Source organism: Lutjanus erythropterus, chromosome 13 (assembly GCF_056507025.1).
Source record: "Lutjanus erythropterus isolate fLutEry1 chromosome 13, fLutEry1.hap2, whole genome shotgun sequence".
Lineage (NCBI taxonomy): Eukaryota > Metazoa > Chordata > Actinopteri > Lutjaniformes > Lutjanidae > Lutjanus > Lutjanus erythropterus.
In genome coordinates this window covers 19,620,995-19,639,955 of record NC_139329.1, presented here as the reverse complement: position 1 = coordinate 19,639,955, position 18,961 = coordinate 19,620,995, and positions in this window count along the sequence as shown.

Genomic DNA, 18,961 nt, shown 5'->3' with positions numbered 1-18,961 from the left:
TGAAAGTAATGTGTCACTGAAGTCACTTGCAAGTAAGGTTGTCAAAAGTCGAAGCATCAATACTTTTTCAATACCACGTATTTAAAAACAGTACAATACTAACATTTGATAGTATACAAAGTACCAAAGCTTTAAATAACAGTCTACATGCTCACTCAAGGCTGCAGTTGTTAATTAAAAAAAAAAGAAAACAAACAAAAAAAAGTGCCTGGACTTTTTTCCCTTTAGTATTAAGTATCGTTTTTCATACTAGTAATGAATCAAATTTTTAAAATGCTGGTATTGTGACAACTTTACTCACAAGACGAAAGTCACATGATGAAAGTCACATGATGCAGGTACAGTAATGCACTTTAAAACTTTTCATAGTGTTTTGGTTTCACAGCTCAACCTGGCTCCTTCAGAGATGGACTTTCTCCCTCGTCGAAAGCCTGTTGGGTCTCTTTCAGCCAGGAACGAGTACCGTGTGTCTGAACATTGAACCACTGGTATCTGCGACCAGGCTGACTTTATGGTTTACATTCACTCTTGTGCCCTCATGACCCTCGTTTCCAGCTGCAGCTGTTGTCAGTCAAATACCTAAACCCACTGTCCACCCAGCACCAAACAACAGACAGTCAATATTAGCGTAAACGTAGTGCAGCATTTAGCAGCTGAAGAAAAATTGGAGTTGGTGGAGACCAAAACAGGGAGGGAAGTAAATTTTTGATTTTTATTCATGAGGTAGTTGGAAACACAACTCCAAACATGAAACCTAATTTTGCTCTGTGTCTGCTGGAAATAGGCAACTATTTGCTAGCATATTCAACATCAGTATTATGTGTCCAAAAAAAAATCTATTAAGTAACTTATGCTGTATCACTATCAAATGTATTTGATTTTGTTTGTTGATGTTTCTACACTTCATTGAAGTTATATGTTTAAACTAAGAGAAATATTCAAACTAAACACTGATTTTTATGTCTACATCATTCCATCAAGTGGACACATTGCAGATGTGCTGTGCGTTATTTTGTAAATGTTTTCTCAAAATTCAGCTTGATTGTTTGGTATGTTTGGAAAGTTTCTCATCTCCACTGTTTAAATGTATTCTGTGGCTTTTAATAATATTTAGCTGAACTGTGTTCATGATTGTGTTTTACAGTGTCTTTTATGGTTATTTTTCTTTCAGACTTTGAGGTTGAAGTTTTCATTATTCCCTCTGGCAGATCTTTTCTCATCACTTTGATTACAGCAGATCAGTCTGCTGCCTGTTATTGTCACAGACTGAATATCCTGAGCATTCTTTGTGATAAAGACTAATCTGCTTACTGATGAAGGGTCAGTGGATCTGCTTATCCGCCACCCTTCTGTTAAGTCGGCTCACTGAAACCCCTAGTTTCATGGTGATCCGTCGGTTTGTGTTGCCCCACTTGTTTCAGAGGGCATATCTTCTTGACTATATCTCATTGGCTTCGATCTCTGTTGGATAGAGATCTAAGCTGCTGTGCAACTACCAGCGCAGACTTACTGGAAATGACAAAAAAGAGGAAAAAATGGCCCAAGGGTCAGGTTTGAAATCTAAACATGTGGGAGATGGGGGCGTCAGAGAAGTTAAACATTCCTGAGAACCTTCTCATAATTTAGGAGAGGGGTGACGAAGAGTGTTGATCTGAACAATGGGATGAGTCATGAGAGGGGTCGGCTTTGACAGAGAGGACACTCCCTCCAGAGACCACCACGCTCACAGCTCCCACCATGCAGGAAACAGATGTGTTTGCAGTGGATGTGTGTATGTGCAGGCATGTGGTTGTGTGTAGTAGAGAAAAAGCTGTTTGAAAAACCAAAAGTAACTAAAACTATACAAATCATCCTCACCACATTTTACATGTAAACCTATTGCTTAAAGGAACATCTGACATTTTGGGAAATATGCTTATTGGCTTTGGGAAATATTTTGGGAAATATTTTTTTCTTTTTTTTTTACTGTACTTAGGTAGAGTTCTCTAGTATCTGTACTTTACTTGAGTATTTATTTTTCTGACAAGATTTTACATTTACTCCTTATATTTTAACACTAATATCTGTACTTTCCTTTCCTTACATTTCCAAAATTATTGATTATTTTTACTTTGCTTCATTGTGTACAGCCTTCCCAACATCAAGACCAATTTCAACCTATATTGATGGGAGAATAACACTTAAAAAAAGATGATTCCTTGGTCTATCCATGCATGTCACACAAGACAGATGCAATGAGATAAAAATGTTGTAAAAGGGATGTAGCTTTGCACAGAGACAGCTGGTAGAAATGTCCTTCTTTTACTACTACTTCCTACATTTATACTTTAAGTACATTTCAGAGCCTGGAATTTTTCAGTTTTACTTGAGTGGAGAAGTTGAATCAGTCCTTTGACAATTTACACAAATAGCTATACTTCTATTTGATTGTATCATTGGTAACACTTGTGTTAACACCACTATTTTATGTCAAAATGGCTGCTGTGACACATTTATTGCCAGACAACCACTGGTGACTCCAGTTACTTTTCCCAACTAAGTAATAGTCTTATACCTACATGAGAGTGGCATCAATCAATTCATTTAACTCCTGGCAATAAAGCAAATTTATTTCTCAAAAATGCCTGACTATTCTCTAAACTCAAAACAATATAAAGATGACTTCATCTAGTTCTGATAGATTTGTTTCACCAAAACGCTTTCAGAGTTATTTACACTCAAGTCATTTTAGGTTGAATACTTCAACCACATAGGAAGAAAGTACTTCCCCTCTGCTATGGCAACGGGCCTGTGTTAGTGAAGCAACTTCTCTAGTGATCAGCAATGATACGACATCTGTGAGTGGTTTCCGTTTCAGGTGGTTACAGAGAAGTTTCATAATTCATCTTCTAAGCCACAACTAAATAAAGAGATTCAGCGGGACAGTGACGCTTCACAGACACACCCAAATACAAGTGAAAACCCCTTTTTACTGCTCAAGAAAAGACACACATGTGCTATTTACCCCGATTACCTACAGTTTTTGGCATCTATGTAAAAAATGTGTTGGCAGCCCAAAACATTTGCTGCTTAAGTGACCTGTGTAGACACCTTCCAACCACCTTCTGTGGTGCTGAATATATCCTTGATTGTAAATGAAGGCTGACTGGGTGATGTGGACAGGTTTGGACACTGAAGGTCATGTTGCTGCCTCTTCCTGTGTGTAAAATGGGGGGGGTTTCCTCCCTGCTAGTGGACAGCTTTACTGCCCCCTCCTCTCTATTTCACACTGCTGCTGGTATCTCGACTTTAATTTCTAGGACAGATGTTTCTGTTATTGTCCCAGGGTTTCCCACAGCTCTTGTGTATATGTACTTTTGCATGTGAGGCCCCTTGTTTTTTCTCTGCCAGGCCTCCAAGGGCTTCCACTTTAAACAGGATATAACAGTTATCTGAAAACCATGGTGACAGAGAGGTCTTCCTGAAAGTGAGGATGATAAAAGTGAATCTCTTTTAGGTTTGAGGAATATTTTTTCTGGGTCAAGACGTAAATATACGATAAGGATGTATACTTATACTAAAGGGATAGGTTGTATCATTTGAAGAGGGATTATATGAGATATTATCGATAGTCAGTGTATTAACTACAGTAGATGCTGGTTGGCATGACCACAGTTTGGAGAAGCAGAGAGGAGTACCTTCACAGAAGCTATGTAGGGTGCAGAAGGTATAAAAGGTCGACCTAAAAAATCAATATCAATATCAATATCAATATCAGTTTAAGTATATGCTATTTAGAATAGTTCCACCACTGCCATTATATAATCTAAATATCACTCCAAACTAACTGAACTCCACTGGCAAAATCAAAAATTTTCCCTTGCAGAACACTGGAGTCACCGCTCTACCACTGCCTCAGTCTGTTAGTCTGTTTGTGTGACTTTGGTGATACCCAGATTCACTGAAGTCACACAATAACACAAATAAACTAACAGATTGAGGCAGCAGTAGACCAGCGGTAGTGGCTAAAAAACCTCTGCTTCTCCAAAAGAGGGGTGTTGACATCTACTGTAAATAGTACACTAACTATCGATAATTACTTCATGCAGCCCCAAATCAAATAATCCAACCTTTAAATTAACTGAAGATCTTAGTGAGGCATTTTTTGTGCATTCTTGTTGCTTAAAATTGTGAAGCAAACTGATGAAAATATAAATATAATATGCTTTGAAAATGCACGAGAAGAAAGTATGCATTGCTTAAGTCATCCTTAACATCACATCACTACAGGAAAGGAGTAGATGGTAAATAATTGCACATAATTGTAGCGTACATAAACACCACCCCCATGTGTGTGACCTACTTCTGACTGACTGGGGTTTTACACCAGCAGTACACTCAACATATGCTTAAGCAGTGAACATTCAAGAGCCTTTGGTTAAATTTGAGATACTTGTTGAAATCATCGGAGCGTCTCTTCTTTTTTAACATCAAGCCACCATTTTCTTCTTTTTCCCACTCTTCTTAAACAGACTTAATGCATTCTTTCCACTCTGTTTTCCCCCTCGTGTCTGACCCAGCAACAGTTTAGGGCAAATAACCTCAGTGCACTGGTGGAGAAACCACAAGATAAAACCCCGTACTGAAGTAATATTCCACATTTATGACATGTGTTTTGGAAAAACTTGCCAATTAGGTCACTGGAAGTGATTTGCGAGTTGTGTATTTCTGTGCTTACTCGCGTGCATGCGTGTGTGTTACAAAGGGGTGTGTCCAAGCTGCTTGCATAGCTTTAATAACACTGGGTGATTTTATAACAAAATTCAGGTGACACTCCCACTGTCAGTCTGTCTGTCTCTGAGATGTGTTCACCAGTCAGTTCTTGGGGTAACGTAATGCATTCAGCTTTTCCCTCTTCTCCCCAGAGTGTTCAGCCAAAGTTCAGCTAATTCAATCACTGGTGGATGACTCACACCACAGTGTCCCTTTCTGCACAGACACACACACAGGCGTGGAAGCACACACACACGTATGCACCGTGGTGCCTGGCTGGATGAGGATCGTGAGGTCAGTGCTGCGTCAGCCTCTCAGGGCACTTGTGAAATGATCTCTTGTTCCCTATAGCTTCATTACTGACTAAACCCTCCTTCTCTGTTTTTATCAGCACTGTCATGCTTTGTCATTCATTATTTTCTTGTCAGTATTCCCTTTTTCTTGTGGTGTCAAGCTCAGCTCTTTCCCCAGTATATAGCAGAGACATGAAATGCAATCTGGAGCAACAATAATTCGCATGACAAATACATTCATTTCTTCATGGCTCCCTCTCTGTGGTCCATTATTGTTTAAAGGGATAGTTCGGATTATTTGATGTGGAGCTGTATGAAGTATCATCAGTGCATTAGCTGCTTTGTATTGTGTTGGCAAGAAAAGGTATTTTATCCACATAAAACAGGTCAACCGAAATTATAAAATAAAAATCAATTTAAGTGTATGCTATATTCACCACTTTAGTTTGCCTTCAGACAACCCTTCTAGATGGGAAACTGCCATTTCATAAGCCATATATCGCTCTATCCAAATCAACTAATGTTCATAGGCAAAATCAGTCATTTTACCTTGTAAAATATGGGAGGTGCTGATCTACCATTGTCTGGATCTGTTCATTTGTTTGTGTTACTGTGTGAGTTCAGAATGACTCTCGTAAAACTTTGAAGTCATACAATAACACAAACTAACTATCAGATCAAGGCAGCGATACTCCTGTGTCGTGTTCAGCATTCTGCGATTAAAAAATGCTGATTTTACCTTTTTAGGTTTGGTTGGTTTAAAGTGAGTGATATTTGACTCGTGTAAGAGCAGTTTTACAGCCGCTTCTGATTGGTGACTTGAAGACGGTCGATTGTTGATTTACATTTTGGGAATGAGACCGAACTTACTTACTGACCCATCACAGGCAAGATTTTCTGAAGCTCAGGACAGAGCCAAGTGGAGGAGCAGAAGACCGCATGAATTATGAAATGCTTAAACGTTATTATGGAACTTTTAACCCAGTGACTCAAAAAATAAACTGTCAACACACATCCCCATCAGACATACAGGGTGACCACAAATTCATTCTATACAAAACTGTTTACTCAAGTGTATCAGATGGGAAAGCAGACTGCATGCCATTTCCTGCATTTGCATGCCTACGTGTGTGTCCGTGTTTGCATGTGTTTGAACGTCATGCATGTGAGGACATGCAAAAAGATCAGGATACAGTAATTTAACTGCAGTCCTCGGATGTTGTCGCTGAGGCTGTCATTACTGGTCGAGCCACCCAGATTTATTGAGCTTTACTGTACAGAGCCTTTCCACTTAGCCTAATGACTGCCAACAGCAATGAGAGCAGATGGCTCTGTTATACAGTACAGTACAGTTAGGGTGAGATATCCACAGAGTTGGATAAAAGTGCCCCATAATGTCTACTTTATCACACATACAACAGACTCAGTATGTTTATGTGTGTCTGGGATATAAATCTTTGCTGTACATGTATTGATAAACCACACATATTCAAACTATCAGGAGCACTTGCTTTTTTCTTGGGAACACAAATGATTTATTAATCCCAGTACAAATACAGGAATTGAAGCTGTTTTTTTATACTTAAGCATATGCACACACACAGTGCAAACAAAGTCAAATACTCCTTTACAGTGTGGACAAAAGCCAACAGGTTATATACAAATGGCATTCATACTAGTAAATCATAAATGTGTCGAAACAAAACAGACACGAAGGAAGAGAGGTGAGCCGGAGATACAGGCAACCTAATGGACCAGAGATCCATGTATCTGTCCCTCCCTCTGTCCGTCCATCGTCTGTCTGTCTGCCTGTTTGTGTGAATAAGCTGAATAAGCAGGATTTCCAACACAGAGAGCAGGAAGGGACTTCCAACAACACGCACACACCATGACCACAGGATATCAAGGTCAGTGTGACAATTGAGTGCATGTGTGCGCGTGTGTTTGTGTCAGACAGAGACAGAGGAAGGTCTGTACTTACATTACCCCTTGGTGCACCATAATCTCTCCCATTTTATCCTCAGTGGAGGGGCGGGGGGGCAAAAGTGTGCTTGTATTGTTTAATTTCTCTCATTGGAATAAAGAGACCTCAGTTGTTATTTTACAGTGCTCTTTGTGTTAATATAGCAACTCATAAAGAACCACATGTACTGTCCCAGATGTTCTCTTGTCTTCTTTTTCAGCTTGTGTGCCTGTGCTCATGGCACAGAGGCATAGTTAAAGATGTTAATCCTTTAAAAGCATCTGAAACACTGTGCTGGGTTAGTAAAGCATTAATCAGTGTAGTAAAGCTAACCTATTCTGCCTGTTGTCCCTCTTAATTATGGACAGTATGAGAGAAAATAATGCTTTATGAATGTTAAAAGCGCCATATGTAAGTTCTGCCGCTAGGGGTCTCTCCCATTAAAACAATAACAAAAGGTGTGGTTTGATGAAATTGTGATGTAGTGTGGGATGATGGGAGTTGTTGTCTTCATCTGACACAACCACAGCTGCAAATTAAAGTCTGTCTAACTAAGACAGAAACCATGTTCACAGACAAGGCAATGTGTTGTTGTATGTTTTATTCAGGTTACATTTAGTCACGCTCGGCGCTTCCTTCCTGACTCTCAGACATAGCCAGCATAGGGATGGCACAGTATACCAGTATTGGCAATAACCAAGACATTTAAAAATGAAATATTTGATATGGCCAAATCTGACATATCCCATGATTTTCTCAGATGTTTTAGTAACTAGTAGCTGGTAAATACAGTACAAACTTCTCCTTTAAAATGTTTTCTTTTGTTCCAGATTCACTCATTCTGTAATTTTCAAGGCTATGTTGTTTTTGCACTGGACTGCATTATTTGGTGGGATGTTTTTGTCTCCCAACCCCCACCCCTCAAACTCCATTCTCTGTAATGTTATCAGAGGGGTTAGAAAACAAAAGACAGAGAGATTGACTGCAGATGGGGCAGCCTGGGCTTGTGCATGCCAAGGTTTTGTTACACACCCTCTCATAGATCTACTGGCACACACACACATACACATGTACATTAGACCATGCATGAAGACACACAATATACACACTCAATCACATTATTAATCAGCCACTCAGTGCTATTCTTTCACCCATTTGCAGCCCTCCGCCCCTCCCAGTACTCTGCCCCAAGACTCATCGCCAAGGTAACCGCCAGCACTCAGCTGCTTACAGACATCCTGGCAAGGTGAGCGAACAAACACGCGCACAAAAACACACACAAAGTAATACACACAGAATGTCCGTCCTTCCCTCTGATCACTGTTTACCCCAGACAGACAGCGTCCCCCCTAATCACTCATAAACAGACAACTTATGGAACAAAAATTCTTTCATAATGACACGTTGACACACTGGAGGCACCACTGTGTGAACCTGATCATTTCCTCACACACAAAGCAATTCTTTTCACAAATGTGTTCCTCTCCACGGACAGAAAAATCAAAGTTGTTTTTTCCCTCAGCAGAGGACGGCTCCAACCAGAAACTTTTTTTTTCCATTGTCAAATCTGTGCCCAACAGCTCCAGCGTGGAAGAGCTGGGGGTTAGGAGAAGGGAGCAGAGGGAAAAGAGAAGGAAGCTCCTGTTTTTTTTTCCGTACCTGATAACCCTCCATCCTCTGTCTCCCTACTGTCCGACCTGTCAGACGTCGTTTCCTGGAATTCTGATTCCTGAGGGAAGCGTGTGGGAAGGGAACACAAAAGGATACTGTCAGTCTCTGTAAGGTCATCACTGAATAACAAACACAATAATCTAACGGGCATGACCAGTTACACATCAATAGGTACATGCCTGTGTGAGGCTGGATAAGGTGTAATTAGAGGGCAATAAAAAGATGAAGGATCATATATCAATGGCTATTTTTAAACAAAAACACAATAAAGTAGCATACAGGGTTACACAAAGGCCTACAGCTACAGATACAAGTGGACAAAACTGCTTAGCTTGTTTCTCATCTGTGAAATACTGAAATCTACTGCCACAAGCTAATTTAAAAACAAAACTGATGTTGCAAAATCAATAAGAAGAGGAAGTCATTTTTGCATATTTTTGCACATTCCTACACAAAACAGTACAGCTCTTTCATTTTAAAAACAGATATGACAAGAAAGACATTTCTTCGTGATAAACAAATGACTGGCTGTTGGTTAAGAGATGTGCGCACATTGTTTTTAAAACTATGCGTTTGATGAGGCATGTCTTACTGACATATGAACTAAATCAAAACTGCACACACTTAGCATGATGAAACTTTAATATGGTATTGAGAATTATGTTGCACAATTACTATTAATTGATGATTGAATTAATCAGCAACGATTTTGATAATCAATCAATCAGTTTGAGTAGTTTTTTAAGAAAAAAGTCAAAATTCTCTGATTCCAGACTCTTAAATGTGAATATTTTTTGGTTTCTTTACTCCTTTATTGACTCTTTACTTCCTTTGTTTTCTACAGCCTTTTTTACTGGGAGCTGCACAATACTTTGTTCAGTAATATAAAAGCATGTATTGATTTTGGATGATGCACAAAGATTGAGTTGGTTGTTGACTTATGAAACATTTAGATTAGATAGTTAACTGGAGAAACTCTGGGAAATGAGAAAAAACAGCTCTTTAATAAGATAAGCTGTAGGTTTGTAATTGTGCCTGTCAGTGTGTGGGTCATTTGCAATCCATTTCAAATATTTTTTCCTCCAATTTCAAAAACAGTAAGTGTATATAATGTGGTAATTTGTTTTATGTTGTGCTGGCAGGTGTAACTATGTAAACTAACCAATTAAGACAGATACACATTATACATGCTTTTTCTTTTTAAAAAAACATATTTTATCATACTTATAATGGTAATGTTTCTATTTTCTATTTATGTCTCTTGACTTTTGCAGTGCTTGATATGCGTATACTCTATAATACTTACTTCTTACATTTTTTTTTCTTTCTTTTACTATGTTTAAGGACCAAAAATACCAAGGCAAATTCCTTGTATGCTACAACCTACTTGGTAAAAAAAAAATCTGATACTGATTTTGTAAAACATTAAAAATATTGTCTTAATATTGTCATATGGTCGAGGATACTGACAACCAAGGGACTATAATTCAGGGCTTGTCCCCTTTCATTTACTGCTAAATGTCTGTATGCAACACAATAAGCAATTACTGTCAGATAACAGAACATGTATATGTGCAGCACAGCTGCAGACATCGATCGCTCTATAGGGTAATGTTCACAGTCTTTGCTCTCTGTTGTCTGGTTCAAACCAACCAACCCCTCCATTTTCTCAATAACAGTAATCTTTTACTTCTGCGTGTTGATCTCTCTGTATGTGACAGAGACCAGTGCTAAAGAATTTGTATTGATTGTTTCAGAATATTGTTTTATGAAGCATGTAGGCTAATCATTGTTCCTGAGTGTGTGTGTGTGTGTGTGTGTGTGTGTGTGTGTGTGTGTGTGTGTGTATGTATGTGTTCTGTGCTGACTGCTCAGATATGACAGTACTTTCTGCTCTTGATAAAGGAAGTGTCCCATAAACACGTCCGCCTTTAAGACAGAGATAAATGCAACAACTGTTATCACACACTGATATGGACACACACACACAAACACACACACACACACACACACACACACACACACACACACACACACACACACACACACACACACACACACAAAGACATATCTTAGGGCCCAGGAGATCAAAGCTAAACTGTTCCACTTGATATCTTAACAAAGACACTGATGATTAAGTCAGAAGAATTACACTCTGTGGAGCGACACACTGCGCTCATAATAATTCAAAAGTCACCTCTTGTTAGTCATGCTCTCACACACACACTCACACTCATTTCTCTTACTGGACATACTGTACAGCAGGGAGACTCACTTACACACTTATTCTGCAAAACAACAGGACACAGGGTCCAGTTAACAAACAATAAATATTTCTATTAGATAAAATGATTAAACATTAAAAGTCTCATAACTCTTCTGTCTTTGAAATTCTTTATCATCAAATTGAATGACTCATTAACTTATTAACTGAATTAGCTCCATACACAGCTCAAACCTCTTCAAATATTGAGTGATTGCATAAATATAAATATACACCATAAACTATTCTCCTACCAGGAACAGAATGAATAACATATCTAAGAGATTTTAGTCTGTGTAGGCCAATACTGTCACTGCTGGGTGGAAACCTTCTATGTTTTAAAACCACTACTTTCCAGGAAATGAAAAAAAAAGAGGTCACATTGAGTCTGAAAACGGTGTGCACTGTTTTACTATCGTTTCCATGGTGAACAACGGTGTGCAACAGGCTTTCAAGCTAATTTTTAAACTTGCAACAGTTCAACAGTCTTCAAGCTCACAAGCTCTTTTCAGTTCTTTTCATTGGTTAAAATATAGAATCATGAAGACTGACCTATAGCATTGATTTATGAAAAAGACCAAATATGGAGATAAGAGGTTTCTGCCTGATGGTGACAATATGCAATTTCCCAAACAACAGCCATGGCATATTGTTGACCATTTTCCATATGGTATAAACCTACAAAAAATTCTTGTGTGAATCAATTTATTTTCATTGTGAATTAGAAAATAGCCACACAGCAACCTATCATGGGCAATATTTGGGCCCCAGCCATTATGTTGAGTATCACTGCTGCAGTCTTTTTTTTTTACAGCATTGTGCCTGTCATTAATTGCCAGTATTTTCACATTCAGTCCCTGGAGCTCTACAACAGAAGGGACATTAATTTGCGCCTTGAGGGCAGGAATCACTGAGGCTTTTGGCTGTGATTTGTGAGAGGTCAGCTGATAAGGAGCTGGAGCGCTACAAGGGTTAACACACATGCTCAGATCAGGCCTGTATTCCAGTGGCTCAATCTGCCTATTTTTGATCCTGCTGTCAAGATCACAGTTCAATAAGAAACAGCTCTGGGTGTTATACGTGATTTCCTATTTGCTTTTCTAAAGTAAAGATTGTGAAACCTCTTTCCTGTTTCAAGATGGAAAGTCTGAATCATATACTAAAAACACTATTTATGAGTCATTCTGACACAGCACAATAATGACTATGTTAGAGGATGGGGGAGGGCAGGGTTGTATACATTCACAAGGCTTATATCCCCAGGAGGTGTCCACTACAGACATGTTTTGTGCTCTTGGCCATCTTCGCTGCAGTTTTATTGGGAGTCTGGTACAAGGTAGTTAAAACAGGCTTTTACATAAATTGTTGAGCAATAGTTACAGTTGGCTTAATGTTTCAGTTGGTCAGTGAATTAAAGAATTCTCATACCAAGCTTGTATCCCACTGGCACAATAAATCAACCATATGTTCAATACTTTCACGGCACATTTCTTAATTTAGTCCGTGTTGAAACTGACAATCCTCTGGCCTAAAACAATCAAACCCGACAGATGTCTAAACATCTGCTGATGAGACGTCTCCCTTTGGATGAAGTAATCAACAGTGTAAATTCCAGGATTCCTATTAAAGCCTGCCCCTCACCCCTCTCTTCATTCTTCTACAGTTTCCACTGCTGATCAGCATTATTGATCAGAACCTGAGGACACTGCTTACATAATGTGCCATCCTCCTCCTCTTAAACGGAGAGGAAAATAGTTTTTGTCAAAACAAAATAGCAACAGTACTCACAGAAATAGGCATGTACAAACACACGTACATAGATAAAGTCAAATGTGCACTTAGAGAAATCAGTAGACACAGATCATGTTGAACAGGACACACTTCACTGACATCCTATCTACTGACAAAGAGCACTCTGACCACAAAGTGCGAGTGTGTCTGAGTGTGCATGTGCGTTTAGAGTTTCAGAGCTTTCCGTGTCATTGATAAGAAGATTTTGTAGTGTCCTGATGAGACATGAATGAATTCAGTCCCAACTGAGGGAGATCAGACTACTTATGCACTAGGTTAGGTTGTACATCCCCCTTGTGGTAATATAATGCATTACAATCAGCTTATTTATTTATTTACAAAGGACTTTAAACCTCAACTATTTGAAATTTTAAATCTCATTTTAAAACTATCAGTAAATATATACATTTTCCTCCTGCCAGTCAAACACACATTACCCTTTATTGGTGGAAATCAGCTTTGTCTACATGGATATTCATTGTTGTCATGGTGCAAATAGTTTTACTACTTGTCTAATACCTTTCTAATACATTTCTCTTGTGTTGTTCTTTCACACAAGTAGGAAGAAGTGTAAACAATAGGTTAAATCAAATTATTCCAAGGGACATATGCCTGTTATATTTTTATATTTTTATTTTTAAGGGGTCCTTGGTTGAGAAAAAAACGGGAACTTCTGTTATATTAGATTAAAGTGGAGCTAATTTTAATTGCTTGATATACTGCTGGGTAGTTTTAACTGTAATAATGCAACATATGTTATTAACAGTTTTATTTAATATGTAAATGTAGTGGAGTGAAAAGTACATTACTCCTCCGTGGAATGTGGTGGGGTAGAAGTATAAAGTATCACCACACAGAAGTAGAAATACCTCAAATTTGTAGCTTTTTGAAAAAATACAGTATTTGAGTACATTTGAATTACTGTCCATTTATCGACCCTGGTGTTCTTACCTTAGGCTGTCTGATAATAATGGAGGGTCTGGGGATTTGAGGATATTTCAGCTCCAGCTCTGGACTACAGTCCAGCTCCAGCTCATCCTCTTCTGAGCTCTGGGAGAGGCTGTGGCAGGGTGGAGGTGACTCAAAGCAAAGGTCATCACCTGCGTCCTGCAGGTGGCAGATAGAGTTTGAGTTGGTACCGTTCACTTTTCTGGTCCTGGTGGAGCGGGTGGAAATACAGCTGACAGTCCTCTCAGGCTGTTTGTGCTGCTGCTCTTCCTGCAGGCTGACCGGCAGGGCTTCTGGCTGGGATGTAACAGGCTCTGCTGCAGGAAGTACATGGCTGTTTCTGCTTCGTCTGGAGTTGTTTGGCTCCTGAGCAGGTGCTGGATCAGGGTTAACTTCAGATGGATGACCAAAACAGTGGCCCAAAGAGGAGCAAGGTAGTCCGTGCATGCTGGGGGAATCAGAAATTACCAAAAGAGATCCTAAAATAAATCCTAACTGCACTGACATTAGTTGGATCTGGGGTTTCCTAGTGTATGGGGCAACATTAGGCAGTTAATCTGGAGTGGCTTCTTGTGCATCATCAAACACAAGAGTAGAATATAAACAATAACCAGTAAAGGATATATATGATTTTCTTTCAGTGGGATAGAGACAAAGGCACTGCATAAGAACAAGTGTTTCCACAAACTGTAAAAATTAACAATTTCTTTTGACTTGAAATGTCAGTGTCCAGTGCCTGGACTGAATTTGAAACCACAAGTTGAGGTAATTTTGCAATGTGATATGATGGTGATTCATCAATCATTTGTGAAGTAACATACCAGAGAAGCACAACTCTTTATCTAGGGGAGACCATTAGTTTGATCCATACCAAATATCCTCAATAGCTGTCCTCCATTTCACCATGTTTTCTTGTTACATCATAGCTGCATTAGTCATCTATGAAAAAGTCTGCAAATATGCTGATTATGATTCTTTAGAAGCTTAATTTGATTAGTTCATTAAACTGTGTGTACATTCATTGAATTCATAACTTAAAGTTAGAAGAACTCATGTTTCTAAGTCATGAGCGTAGATACTGGAAATTTTAATTTTAACTAACCTGGATAAATACAAATTACTTACATTAAGATATTAAATATGAAAAAAGATTAATTGATTTGACTAAATTCCTGTGTGACTGTGTAGCGTCGTATGAGATAAAAACACGCCTTGATCCAGGGAAGACACTTAGTTTGAGCCATGCCAAGAAAAATCCTCAGTAGCTGTCATCTGTTTGTCTTCTTGTTATGTCATAGCCGCATTAGTCGTTTCCTTGTCCCGCAGCAGCTGTATGACTGGATCATCAGACTTATCCCAGACTTAACCTTACAAGCCTAAACAGTGTCAGCCGTCTGTCGGTCAGTAGGTCGATCTGTCATCACATCATCCTCTTTTTCTCTCACAAAAAAAGGATTCCCTAAAAAGTGGCTTCAACCATTCTTTTCCAGGCGAGGGTCGCTCTGTCTTCAGCCCTTCATGGTGCCTCGTCTGCCTCCTGGACAACCTCTGCAAGCATGAGCGTCTCACAGTTTGTGTGAGTGTGTCAGTGCTGGGTGTCTCATTACCTGAACAGGTAGTCCCTGGTCTGTTGTGAGTTTGAAGGCAGGGGTTGGGCTACAGGGGGACTCTGGTTACCATCTGATTCAGGGTCAGTTACTAATACACTTGCCCTACACTTCACCACTATTAATTAATGAACTCATCTGATCACAGAGCGGCGGCCTGGAGTGTAAAGGTTATGGAGTGTTACAGATGGTTGAATATGAGAGGTCAAGTTACAGGCAAACACCGTAAGTGATAGGCCTCTCAGATGAGAAAGAGAAAGGAGGGGAGACAGAGAGAGAGAGAGAGACCCAGCATCCCTCCTCACAGTAGAGGCGAGACAAGAGAAACCCAGCTGCCTGTGGGTGATGCTGGCTACTTAAATATTCATACAATCACATAAAGCAGACTTGCATCAATAGTTTATCCAGCCTGGTCAAACTGGTGAATGTGTATTTTTCATGAGACAATATTAAGCTGGGCATCTGGCAAAAATTCAGAGCATGTTATTGGTCGTTAGATTATGCTTGCAGTTTTGAACTGATTATTTAACCTGTACTGCAGACACATGCAGGCCCAACCTTTATTAGCACAAACACAATTATAAAGCAATAACATGCTGATAATCGAAGTGGTAGCAGGTGGGGCAAAACAACGTTTTCTCCACTGAACCTGATTCATCATCTAAACCACCCAGAGTTAAGTAGCCTGACATTAAACTTGCCCAGGATGGACAATATATAGTCTAACAGTCTGGTCATAAAGTATCTGGGGTTTGGGGCACAAAAGAGAAAGCTCTGCATTTCAACAATATAAAAGATGTCTTTGAATCTATGCCCACGGGAACTGAAATACCATGTAAACAACTGTAATTAAAGATGAATTATAGGTGTACTTTCTAAATGATACATCAGGTCAGGTGCTTTCAAAGTTGGAGATTGTTGGCCTCCACTCAGACAAAGCTTGGATAAAGGTGTCCCCTCAATTTGATCCCATAGACACTTAACTATTGAACCATGGGATCTTAATATTGCTGTTTGGCATAACGTCAAACTACAATAAAATGTTCAGTTCTGATGTAGTTTCTGACTCTGGGACACTGGGAAAAAGAAAGGAAGAAAAGAAAACATAAATTTCCCCAAAACTACTGTATGCCTTGACTATCACTTTGACCCTTTTATACACACTGAAGCTATGTGACCTCCTTTTCATGACTAATGTAATATTATTTTCACTTCCATTTACTGAGCTTCCCCTGAAACTGTTAAGAGCCCCTCTGGGACCATCACTTGGCCCTGCCCAAGCTTTGAAAATGAATCTTGGTGACAGTATAGAGATGACTGGGTTTAAAATAAATACCACTGGTACCCAGAAACAGGACAATAAATAAAAAACACCAGAAATTACTGCCAAGTTTTCTTCAATAGGATCAGTGTCAGAAAGGACAGATTCAGTCAGGTCAGTTGAAACATTTTTAAAGAATCCTGCCTGTCCCTGACATTTCAGCAGAGAAAAGCAAGCTTTGTGGTTCTAGCATCAGCACATTGTACGGCAGCTGTGACACACTTTAATGCAGAATGTCATAAATTATCCATGTGAGCTCTACAGGAAAGCAGGTAGATGGTAGGTGGCCTGCAGGAGAATTTTCTCTTGAATCACACCAGATATTATTATAAAATCATCCTTGTTGATAAAAATGCTGTCGAAAAAATGTAAGAAACATATCTCAGTTTAATTTAATACGTAAGACTTTTTCACAGCAGCCGTTGTAGGATAAACACAGGTGTTATGATACTAATAAAGGCTTGGTTCAGTTCAGGTCAAACAGAGTCAGGGTGCTGCTATTGTGCAGGTTGGCTCACTGGAAAGACTCTGCTACACTAAATGGAATGGGACCTTAATTAGTATCATTGGTAATACCTGTGTTTACACTACTATTTTATGTCAAAATGGCTGTTGCGAAAAAGGTCTATTTAATAGTGCTACACACTACAGGTTCCCAAATGTCAACCTTCATAAAGGTAGGATTTAACGAAGGACTCTTATAACTGCACTAGTTTTAGCTAAGTGTACCTAATAAAGTGGCAACTGACTGTAAAGTCACAAGGGAAAATGGCTCGATCTCCCACATTTAAACCTGCAACAACCAATTACAGATTTAATTTTTCGCTTTTGGACTTGGAAAAAAATGGTGAAATTCACAAGCAACAAACAAACAACTGTTTTGGAATATTGTATCAGAAACTATTGATATATTCCTTGTCATAGTATACATTTTCTTCTTATTGCTCTCTCTCATCTATAACACAACATGTTTTGTTCGTGTGTTTTACAATGATGCGGCCACCCTGCATACATGGCATCCTCTCCTGAGCAGTGATGTGTTCCTTATGGCTGGGAAGATTGTGATTCTCTCTTTGAGGGTCTGATAGTTTACAGGAGTTTTTGTGGATGAGCTGTTAAGAGACACGGCAGACAACAGTCACATTAGATAATGTTACACAAGTGCAGCAAAGATAGATTAAGAAATCATATTCTTATAAATATTTATTTATGGAAGTCTAAACATTCTTTAAGTAAGAGACCTCATTCACAATCTCTGGCTACTAGATTTTTTTTAAACCCTTGTGTAAATAAATTGACAATTTGTTCATTTCTTCTCTCGCATCACAAGAAACAGAAACTATTATAGCTACACAGAGCCCTGTGTCTCTGTATCCATCTCTCCAACAAATGCTCTCGTCTCAGCAGCTTTGTGTTGTGAGTGAAACACACCCTGACAAATTGAACCAGGGTGTGATTATAAAACATTCATGAGCTCTTTTGTCTCAGCACGTAAATAGAGATATTGTTTGCACTCTCTATTTAGAAACAGAGTGATGATACTTGTGAGAGTATTTAATAAAAGGCACTTTCTGCAGCGCTATACGATATATACATTTTCTGCAACATGTTAATTCTGAAAGATAGAATACTGAAAGGTCAGTTACAGTATGAGGTTGAACCTTGTTGGCAGGAAACAGCTGGATAATATTTTCCTCTTGTGACAGCACCGAGCAGCTAATGGTCACAGTGTAGAGGAACTTTGGATCTGACAGTAATACAACAAGATTTAATGGAATTTCCTTTTAAGAAATTGAAGAACTATGCCCCACCACCATTACACTACTGAACAACCACCATTGCACTACACTGAGCAGAGTGTTGGATATTAGAATACATATTTTTTTAATGGATAAGTATCATATTCTGGGGAGACCCCTTAACAGTACAGTTTTGCACATAATATACACACCATCACTCAGTGTAAATAATAAATTGGTGCAGCAAGCTCGGTTGGTCTTAACAGACCTTTTTCACAGCAGCCATATTGATATGAAATAGGGTAAACACAGGTGTTGCTGATTATACTAATTAAGGCCTCATTTAGTGTAGAAGAGCCTTTCCAGTGACCAACATGCACAATAGCTGTGTGACCTGAATGGACCAAGACCTTAATTATTATCACTGGAACACCTGTGTTTACTCTATTATTTCATGTCAATGTGGCTGCTGTGAAAAGGGCCCTATATTCCAAAGAATCATATTTGCACAGTATTTCAAACTAAAGGTAATTCCCATGTTGCCTTTTTTTCACTCTACCTCCGCATAATGCATAAAGCCATATGGACACAGCTGTCATTGTGTTAATTTTAA